The sequence below is a fragment of the Gekko japonicus genome, unplaced genomic scaffold (genome assembly GCF_001447785.1).
Source record: "Gekko japonicus isolate JY-2015 unplaced genomic scaffold, Gekko_japonicus_V1.1 scaffold1385, whole genome shotgun sequence".
Classification (NCBI taxonomy): domain Eukaryota; kingdom Metazoa; phylum Chordata; class Lepidosauria; order Squamata; family Gekkonidae; genus Gekko; species Gekko japonicus.
Window position 1 is genome coordinate 358,008 of NW_015177055.1, and position 11,157 is coordinate 369,164.

Below are 11,157 nucleotides of genomic sequence, written 5' to 3' on the forward strand. Positions count from 1 at the left end.
CCCCCGCCCGGGCGAGGGGGGGGGGGGGGGGGGGGGGGGGAGAAATGGGCTTCTGCCTCGAGCCCCGTGAGGAGAAGAAGTGGGGGGCGAGGCACGGATCCGCTGGCTGGTTGCGCGTGCGCCTTACTGACCGGGTGGAGGAGGAGGGGGGGGCTTGCTGCTGCAGCTGTGACCGGCCTCACGTAGGGCCGCTGCTTCTGCTGCCGGGCTCTCAGGGGCCGCCTCCAGGGTCCGGTGGGCGGGATGTCGGGCCGTATAAGCCTTCCGAGAGGGGCCTGCTGAGTGTAGTCTGTGACTGGAGCAAGGCGAGGCGGGACGGTGGAGCGGCGGCGGCGCTTTGTCTCGGAGGTGGGTTGCCGGGCTTGTCTCTCCCGCGTTTGGTTTATTGGGTTCATTGTCGATGGCGAGAGGCTTCAATTGACTCGGTTTCTTTGGGAGTGTTTCTTCCAGCGCCGTACAACGGAGGTCGCTTCCCGGTGCAAAGTGGAAAGGGGAGGGGGGCGGCGGCGGCGGCGGCGGGCTTTCCGTCGTTTACTTTCCCAGGCGGTGTGGAAATTGCTGCCGTTTGCTTCGCCGACGCCTCGAGAAACTTCCTCCTTGGAACCGTCCGCAAAGTATGTCAGGCTTTGAATGCCAAAAAGAAACAGGCGTCCAGCGGGGCTTTAAAGATTCGGCGCAGTTTTTTTTAATCCCAGCCAAAGCCTTCGCGGAGTGGAGCCCAGCCGCTTGGATCTGAAGAAAGGGGCTCTACTCCGCGGAAGCTTCCAGACCAGCGGGTGCTGTCTCGCGAACACTTTCCAGAGGGAAGCCGTTCCGTTCTGCTGTAGAATAGCTGGATTCCAGTCCCCTGGCACCTTAGAGACCAACAAGGATTTCCAGGTGGACGCCCCTTCGTCAGACACCGACCTGGGAGTAAGCCCCATTGATTAGACTGAAGTCGGATTCTGAGTAGACCTTATATGAATGGACTGGTAAATTCCATTTTCGTGTCTCTGAGGAAGTGTGCGTGCACACAAAAGCTCATCCCTTGAATAAAACTTCGTCGGCCTTCAAGGTGCCACTAGGCTCAAACTTTGTTCTGCTACATCAGACCAACACGGCTACCCACCCATATCTGAGTAGACCTGTTTAGGATCTCTCTCGCTAAGGCTTCAAGGTAGTACTGGAATGCATACTGCATACAATCCGATTGCATCTGGATTAGAGCTCCAGCTCATGAAAGTGTATGCTGGAGTAAGATGGTGTTAGACTTTAAGATGCTACTGGAGTCCTGTTTACTTTTTGTTAACAGCAGAGGAATAACGCAGTTTACCCTACCGGAGCCTTTACAATCCCCCCCCCCCAATTTAAACCCTTCCTTGGTCACACATGTGGCCCCCTTCCTCTGCCCCACTATGTAGATGCATGACAGATTTTATGCATGGGCCTGTCTCTCCCCCCCCCCCCCCATCTCCCTGCTTCCCTCAGGCACTTTCTTTTGCAGGGAAGCTTGGTAGGAAGAGCTGAGCTAGTGGAGAGAGAGAGAGAGAGAGAGAGAGAGAGAGAGAGAGAGAGAGTGAAGCTGCCTTGAAAGGGGCTTGACAGCCACTCTCTCTCCCTCAGACAGAGCAAACTCTCCTTTCCTGGAAATAGCTGGGCCTGGCAGCTTGTGGAGCTCTGTCTAGTCCAGTCTTGTCAGATGCGTGCAAAGGATTTTCATTCCTACCCTCACGGGAAAAATGAAATTAGGGGTCTTTTATTGGGACCCCCACCCTTCTTCAGCTGTGGAGAACACTTTGGAGATTTTTGTTTCCTGTGTTTTGATTGGGGCTGAGTGTGTGTAGAAGACGGTCAGATTTCTTCAGTCTCCATTTCTTTGAATGTATTTATTGAAAAAAGTTTTTCAGTCTCAGTTTTGATAATGTGCTCATTGTCTTGATAGCAGAATGCACGCGAGGCCTAATATTTTAATTTTTTAAAATGGCTGTCTTGCTTTTACTAGGTAATGGAATCTTACATTCATTCATCTACAACCCAGACGTGTTGCAGCATTAGTTTTCTATTCTTTATTCAGCCGTTTAGAGAAAACTTGGAGTAAATGGATTGAACTGGATTGGTTTGTGGAGAAATTCCTAGCTACTCGTGCTCTGGATTCCCCCCCCCCCCCCGTACTGTAAATTGATCTTGCAAATAAGTAGGAACAAATATGAGAATGGTCAGAAGAGCCAAAGAAAAAGAGGAGGGTTTATGTAGACAGTTAACTGTTTCTGCTTGAGCTGGGAAAGTTGTTGTTCCCCTTATGAGATTTCACTTGGAACAGATTTTGAGATGGAGTGTCCATTACGTGAGTGGGGGAGGGTGAAATACGTGGCAGTAGCATTCTTTCATCAACCTTTTGCTCGCTTGGTTATGGGGGGGGAGCCATTTATGTAGAGTGTTACTTTTCCTTGCTAAGGATGAATAACTTGCACTCTCCAAAGCAGGGCACATGGGTGAAAAAATCTTGAGTTTTCACAAGCATAGTATTCTTTTCTTGCCAGTTTATTTCATAAGAAATGCAGAGCCCTAAGCTATTTAATTCATCTGCTTATGAGAATTTAGTATTACATCACACTTGGACGATATGGAAGTATGCTGAACGTAATTCTGTAGTACCTAATGTCGGTATATGAAATTTGAAAAAACAAGATGAACGTAAGGCTTCTGAAGCGTATGCAGCGTATCTGGCTATGTGAGCACATCACTTATTTGTGGTTTATAAATTTGGTTAATTTCCAGATAGATCAAACTCTTGAGGCATATGTGTCACTTTTTATATAGAAGAGAAGCTAAAGAGTCTGTCTTGGACTATGCAGGGCCCATGCTACTTTGGAAAGTGGTGCCAGCAACAGGGCATAGAGGCCAAGGCCCTGATGTTACCTCCTGGCTCCATGAAACTATCTGATCCCCTTTTAAAGTTGTTTATTCCTGTGGCCATATACAGCCAATCCCACCTTTTAATCACTCTATGTGTAAAGTAGTATTTCCTTTTGTACATCCTGAACCTACTGCCCGTCAGCTTTATTGGATGCCCTCAAGTTCTACTATTTTGAGGGAGGGAGACAAATTTCTCTTTGTCAACTCTCTCCACTCATGCATAATTTTATAACCCTGTATCGTGTCCCCTCTTAGTTGTCTCTTATCTAAACTGAAAAGTCCAGACTCTTCAGCCTCATAGGGCAGGTGCTCCACCCCCCTAATCATCTTGGTTGTCCTCCGCTGCACTTTTTCCTGTCCTTTTGGAGATACGGTGACCAAAACTATTTACAGTATTCCAAGTGAGTCTGCACCATACATCTATATAGGGGCATTACAGTATTGGCCACTTTATTCTCAATCCCTTTCCTAAAAAAACCCCTAACATAGAATTTACCTTTTTCACCACTGCTGCACACTGGGTTGATCCTTTCATTGAGCTATCCACTATGACCCCAAGATCTTTTCCCTCTCAGTCTCAGCAAGTTCAGACCCCATTAGCCTATGCTTGATGGGATTTTTTGTCCCATTATGCATCACCTTATGCTTACCAACATTGAACTTTATTTGCCACATTATTGTCCACTCACACAGTTTGTCAGAAATCATATAGAATTTTGCCAGTTTAAGCGATTACTAAAGTTTTAGTATACTGCAAGGATTTAATTAAGTTAAGAAAGAAGAAAATATCCATCTAAACTTGCTTCTATAAGTGCTGTTGGAATTTTTCTGAACTGAGCAAAATTTGAAACAATATGTTACACTGTAGACATGCTAAAAAGGAACATTAATACTTTGTTGAGGACATTTGTATTTTTAACACCCAATCAGAGGCTTCTTTTTTTTTTCCATCCCCCTGGGGGGGGAGGTTTTTTTTTTTTCCAGACTACAAAACTACAACAGAAAATATAGGAAAGGGAACTACATCTAGGGAATAAAGAAAAAAGACCCACAACTAACTAAAAACCCAAGAGTAGGAGATCATACATCAGCTTATTAATAATGATAATAATGATGATGATGATAATCTTTCAATTTATTGATCGCTCAATCCTTGCAGAGCTGCTGGCTCTGAGCGATTTACAGTTACTCATTTCACAAGGGACTAACAATGCTTTATAGGGGTAAGGGAGGGCAACACATATAATCTTTACATAGCACACATTTTGCAGCCGACGGGGATTTGTTCAGTTGCAACTCAGACGTGATCCGGACGGCATTTTTCCCACTTGGCTTGGCTGGATGATGTCAGCTCTTTCTCTCCAGGACTCTTCGGGTCGCAGCTCCATACTGCCACCGCCTGGCCAGAACGGCCCATTACAGGCTTCTTGATGCCTAAGAGATCTTCTAGGCTATTTTCAAAAAGCTACTAATAATATAATGAATTTAGTCAGTTATGCTAGATTAATTATCGTTTAACCCTCCTTTAAATGTTTAAAGAAATTCCCAGAGCATCCCCAAGTTATTTCCACATTTTTTCAGGCACAAATCAGAGTCCTTCAGCCCTTATTTATTCTTATCTTTTCTAATCCTCAGTTTATAAGGGCTTTTGGGGGCAGCCACCCCTTTTCAGAGGGAGAGTCCTCATCCGAAGACCCCGAGCCCAACTTGCCATCAGATTTGCTTTCTTTTTCCTCCTTTTTGCCCTCTTCTGGTTCCCCAAGCTGTGTCCGCAGAAATTCACGTGCTTTAAAAACAGAGTCAATCTTTTCTTTTTTATTGTTAATCTTAAAAATGACGCCTTCTGGGGTTAACCACCTGTAACTGATGCCATTTGTTTGTAAGAAAAGGGTTAATTCTTTATAGTTGTTTTTCTTCTGTCTTATATCAAATGGGATATCTTTTAAAATCCTGACATTATTGCCCCCAATTTTCAAGGGTGTTCCCGAATTTGCTTTCAAAGTAGCATCTCTCACATGTCTCTTTGAGAATCTGACCACTATTTCCCCAGGCAGATTATTTTTCTTGATGTACGATGAATAGAACCTGTAGACCACATCCATCTCGCTGCAAAGGTATTTCGCTGTTAAATCTGTCATTGGGGCTATTACTTCACTCAGCCGTTGCTTCAGATTCTCTCCTTCAATTTCCGGGACTCCTTGAAACCATAGGACCAAATTTGCTTTATCCATTTGTAGCTGTAAAAGCTTTGACTCTTCTGTAGCTTGCTTCATTTCCAGCTTTTGCACCTTTTTCTTAACTTTTTTAGTAGTGATGTCTATTTCCTTCACCTTCTCTCCCATTTGCTCTGTTGCTTTTAAGGATTGAGTCAGTTCCATCTGCTGTGCTGCCACACTCTGCCCAATTACTGACAGTTGTTGTTTAATGCCAGTGATCTCGTCCAGCAGGGGGTGCAGGGAGTCAGCCAAGAGTTTTGAGAGCTCAGTGACCTCATCCATTCGAGGACTGGCCCCTAGTTTCGATTTCAACAGCTTCTCTTTCTCCAGTTTCTTCCCTGCCATCTTTGTGGATTTGTTTACTTTTCAGAAAAGTTGCTAAAGTCTCTAATATTCGCCCAAATGCTTTTCTGCGCTCTGGTAAGTCTCTTAAAACAGTTTTAGTTGCTTATTTTTCCACTCCCCCATCTGTCCTTCTGCGTTTTTCCACTCCCCCATCTGTCTATGCGTTTGGGAGGGATCCCTCCCCCCCGCTCGCTTTCCCATCGCTCTTTAGGGGGGACAGCTTCTTTTTATATCTTCATGCTTGCTTTAACCCAACTCACAGTTCATTGTTGGCCATTCGGCCTCGCTCGTCATCATTTATTTCGCCCAATCTCCAACGCTTGTCCTGGTCAGCAGCCCTCGTACCATGTGCTCACTCAGCGCCAGGACCTTCAGGGCAGAGGGGCACCTCAATTCTCCGGCTTTCGGCCATCGAAGAGGTCGCCTCTCAAAAGCCCAATGGCTGGGAGCCTTTTACCAAGGCTCTGAGGGGGTCTCGACCCGTTGGACCCCCTCCCACATGCTGGTGTGCAGTTTTCATCCCCGGGGCATCTGGGAGATGAGTCTGCCTGCGTGTCGCCATAAACCGGAAGCCTCAATCAGAGGCTTCTTCATTGTCCAGCAATATACTGATGTGAAAAACTCATCAAATTCTAGGTACCTCCTTACCCAGCTGCTCAAATATTTGGTTTCTGAGCTAGCCTTAAAATATGGACTTCGTTTGTGTGTGTGTAATGTCAAAGCACGAAGAACTTCTATCTGAAACCAAATGATCTAATTATCTCTGGGGTTCATGTGAGACCACCTTAGTTTGTTTAAAGGGAAGTTTTCTATACCTGGTTTTTTTATGCTAGGCAGGCAGTTAGAGCAGCTTCATCTCTTCGCTGTGCACAAGGACTTCCTATTAAATGCCAAATAATACTAGTTCCCACTAGTAGCCTAGTGCTTGGCACCCTGACATATGTCCACCTAATTTCACGACTACTTTCTGGTTGTTTACTGGCATGGTGGGTAAACTATTGTACTTTAAAAAGCTACACTGTATTCTTGTGTGTGGGTGAGAGCGAGATGATGATGTCCTGACAGCAGTTCTTGTTTCGCTGCATAGATAGACATAGATTTGGCTTCCAATCATTGCTTTGGTATATGTGCTACTTTTGCTTTGAAGGGGTAAATTAAGGCTGGACAGTAACACTGACACACCTCTTTTATGAGGTATGTGCCCAAAAGAAACAAGGTTAGAGTGGGAGAAAAAGCATTGCAAAAACCCTGTGGTCATTCATTGCAGAGCTTATGGCCTGACCCTACTGATCCTGAACTGATTTCTATGGTGGGTGACTGTTACGATGTCAAGTCTGGAATTGTGATCTCTGTGTTGCATTGGAGAGGGAAACTTTTTTGGGTGGTGATGAGTTTTACAATGAACTTTCTGATGTTGTGAAATGACTCTCTGAACCAGAGATTACTTCCTCTCTTTATGAGAGGAAAACATGCCAGCCAAAAAAAAAAAAGGATCCACTTCAGAATTCTGTAGTAGCCAGTTGCTAGAAACATATAATTGACTAGGAGTAAGGCCCACTGTGGGAAGAAATACAAGGAGCTCTAGAAAGAAGAAGCTCCAGGTGAGTGTCCTGGCTGTGGCTGGTGGGGTGGTGGGCCATGTTTATTTCCTTCTGCTTAGCTATAAGGCTATCTCAAGTCATTTTGCTGCCCCAAGTGGGTGGTATGGGAGGAGAGCCGCATGGTAATAGGTATGGTTCCCTCCACCCCTGACTTATGTTGATTTGAGGCTATGCAGTGGCAGCTAAGGTAGAAAAGTGCTTCCTCCTGTGCCATGTTTTCTGGGTTCCAAAGGTCTGGAAAGCAGTTCCATAGCCAGTTACAGGGTTGCTAACCCTGGGTTGGGAAATACCTGTAGATTTGAGGGGTAGAGCCTAGGGAGGGCAGGGTTTTGGGTGGGGAGGGACCTCAGCAGGGTATAATGTCATAGAGTCCACTGCCCAAAGTAGCCATTGTCTCCAGGAGAACTGATCTTGGTCATCTGGAGATCACTTGTAATAGCCGGGAAACTTTCTGTAGGGGAAATGATGTGCTGTGGCTGGGGAACACATTGATTTCTGGGAGATCTCCAGGCCCCACAGGGAGATTGGCAACCCCAGTGAATGTTTAAGGGAAGATTGGGAGATATATTTTACCTCAGGACACATTCAATGACTCCTAACAACAACAGCAAACTGTTTAGAATGTTGGAGGTGAGGGCCAATCAGGCTACATATGCAAATGACCTCTGTGTCCCAACTGGCTGGGTGGGGGGGAGGGTAACACTGGAATGGAGCAAGGCCCAATCAGCCTGCATATGCAAATGTCCTTGAAAGGCTGGTCCAATCAGGTAGAAGGTGAGTCGTCGGGATCTCGGCTAGCCTTTTATAGATAAATAGATCCATCTATATTAGGATATATGGGGGAAAACAGGCAGAGTGTTGTTGTTGAGCATCCTCCGTAGACTTGCTGCCTTTCACTACTTCCTTGTATGATTGGACAGTATGGGTTGTTGCCTTATTAATGATGGAGATCTGCAGCACAGCAAAACTTGACACACAAAATTAGACTAGGAAGAGAGGTAAAGCACATCTAGACACTTGGTGTTCCTGGGAAGATTGCTTATCATCAGATGCATCTTTCCTCTTGTGTTAGGTTAGAGTTGCGATACTTTCCAGGAAACTTCTGTTTAAATACACAGCACTATTCATTCAATGCATCCAAATACTGATAAGCTAGTAAATATCTAATTCTGAGAAAGCACTTTGCGTTCTCTGGTCAATTATAAACAGGTGTATTTGCTCAGTTTCTCTTAAAGGTCCAGCATCTTTTAAATTTCCTGGAAATTCAGCCATTAACACTTTTGAAACTATCCATTTCTTCTAGAAATAGATCTATATGGAAGTATATCGTCAGAGACCAGGTAAAAAATAGGATACAATACAATAGGATACAACAGTACAAAAAGGATAAATACGAATCTGCCATAAATATACTATTAAAATGTACATCCAGTTTATAATTGAACTATATATATTAATAACATTGTATACATATGGTCATTAATATATTGGCTCGTCAAGATCAGAAAGCAAAGTTCCTGTTTAAACTATTCTTCTGTTTTATCACCTGGGCATAGAACCTAGCAGACACTCTAGTAAGAGGTATATGTATACTTCTTCTTTGATAATAAGAAAGAAGTAATGGGATTAGTGGACAAAAGCAAATTCACTACCTGAACCTTCATCTATGAAGCTGGAATGATCGTCTGGTTACATTCACAATTTTGTTAATAATCACTTTTATCAATAAACCATGTTACATAATAATTTGGGGGGTTGTATTTTGTGTGTGCGCACACGCAGCTGTAAGTCATGGTGATCTCTGATGACTGGCTGTGTATGCACCTGGAAGTCATAGCGACGTCTGGTGACTGACCTCTACTGGGGTGGCCTGGAAGATATTCAGAGAGGTAGCTGAATGAAGCCTGCCCCTGCCTCCCAACTGCTGGTATTCTAAGGAGGTCTCCCATCCAAGTACTTGCCAGAGTTGACCCTGCCTAGCTTCCGGGATCTGACGAGACTGAGCTTGCCTGGGCTGTCTAGGTCAAGGCGGTACATAAGTTTTGTCTTGTTCGTTCCTCTCAGTCTTTCAGCATAAACAATAACTGCTCTTTATCCAGAGTACTTACCCAGGTTCATAATCCTTAAACTGCTTTTATTCTCCACTGTGTTCTTTTTCTTTTTAATCCCCGGAGGGATATTTTTTTATTTTGCAAATACTACAAAAACTACAAAGAAATATTAGGGAAGGGACTACAACTAAGGATAAAGGAAAGCAAACCACACTAAACTAAATCGCCAAGAGGAGGAGATCTTTTCACTGTTAGTAAAAATGTTAGTACAATTAGTTATAATATCACAATATACGTGTAGAGTTCTTGCTTATAACGATTCATTATTTATATGTTATTTTGTTGTTATGAGAGAAGTCTCTGATCATCTTCTTTAACATCGCTTCAAAAGGCCATTTTCCAAGTCCTTCTGCCTTTACTTCGGTTTTCTGTCTCTAAAATCGTATACCACTCTGGCAGGTCTAGCACCCTTTTCTGCCGCAGAATCCTTATCCGTTCCCAAGGTAGCAGAGTCACTAGACTTCATTTCTTCCTCTTTGGACTCTTTGTCTGTCCCTAGCTGACGTCTCAAAAATTCTTTAGCTTTAAAAGTGGAGTCTATCTTCTCTCTTCTATCGTTGATCTTAAAGATGACCCCCTCCGGAACCGCCCACCTGTACGATATCCCATTAGTTTGAAGAAAAGAAATTAAGTCCTTATAATTTTTCCTCTTTTGTCTAATTTCAAATGGAATGTCCTTTAAGGTTTTGATGGTTACGTTTCCAATTTTCAGTGGAGTTGCTGAAGTTGCTTTTAAAATGGCATCTCTGGTTTGTCTTCTTACAAACCTGACCACTATTTCTCCAGGTAGGTTATTTTTTAAAATGTAATTGGAGTATGCCCTATAGACTGGCTCCATTTCGTTTACCAGTTCATCCACTGTTAAACCTACTACTGGAGCGATGATCTCACCAAGCACCCTCTTCAAGTCTTGCTGATCCATTTCAGGAACCCCCTGAAACCTGAGAATCATGTTAGCTTTTCCCATCTGTAGCTGCAAAACTCAATTCTCTTGGCAATTCTGCTTCGTTTCCACCTCTCTCAACCTTTTCTTCAACTTCTTGCTTGTGGTGTCTGTCTCTTTAATTTTTTCGTTTGCCTGCTCCACTTTTTTCTCTGTTTCGTTCAGCTGAAGCTGCTGTGCTGCAAAGTTTTTAATCATTACGGTCAATTGCTGGTTAATACCATCGAGTTGCTGCATCACCGGCTTGAGCATATCCGCCAGGAGTTTGAGGACATCTGCTCCCTCTTCCGGTCTCGGACTCTGACTGCCTGGCTTCGTTTTAAACTTTCTCTGCTGGACCGCCATCTTTCCTGTTTTGTTTACAGTTTCTACCGCTTCCACACAACTCGGAAAACTCGTCAGACAACTTCGCAATTCAGATAAGTCTCTCAAAACACTTTCAGTTTACTTCCTCCCCTCTCCCCCTTTGTGTTCGTTAGCCGCTCATTTACATAAGGCGTCCCTCTTTGCAATCACTGTTTTCAACCGCAGGGGGGGGATCGCTTTTCAAACTACTCCGTTTTATTCAGAACTCACGTTCATTGTCGGTCAGTTTATCTGACCACGCTCGGTTTTATGCCATTCCACTTGATCTCCGGTGCTTGTCCCGGTCAGTCCAGCTTATGCCCAAAGGCCACTCAGCGACTGGACCATCGGGGCGGAGGGGAGCCTCAATTCTCCGGCATTGCGCCATTGAAGAGGCTACCCCCCAAAAGCCCCCTGGCCTGGAGCCTATCACAAAGGCTCCTCGGGGGTGTCACTTGAGGTGGCACCCCTCCAGGCCGCTAGTCTGGGAACCGCCCTTCCCTGTTGTAGAAAGAGCGTCCGCCATCGCTGTTCCATAGACCCCGGAAGTCCCTCTCCACTGTGTTCTTGTAGGGAGAGGGGTTATTATAAGGGAAAGTGGGATTGATGGGTTTAGTCAAGAGATTGTGCTTGAGAACCTTTAGCTGTGAGTATTTGAGAACATCTGGTTGATGCCTTGAAATCTTGCCGCCTGTTACTCC

At 44.6% G+C, this 11,157-nt stretch overlaps 1 protein-coding gene across 2 annotated transcripts in view; it reads left to right on the forward strand.

Annotated features, from left to right (window-relative positions):
* The first annotated feature begins 240 nt into the window (after nt 1-240).
* Nucleotides 241-11,157, forward strand: part of P4HA1 (prolyl 4-hydroxylase, alpha polypeptide I) — a 50,056-nt gene continuing 39,139 nt past the window's right edge. For both annotated transcript variants that reach the window (XM_015428139.1, XM_015428138.1), the window contains exon 1: nt 241-348. The gene's annotated coding sequence lies outside the window, so the exon portion shown is untranslated. The remainder of the gene's footprint in view (nt 349-11,157) is intronic.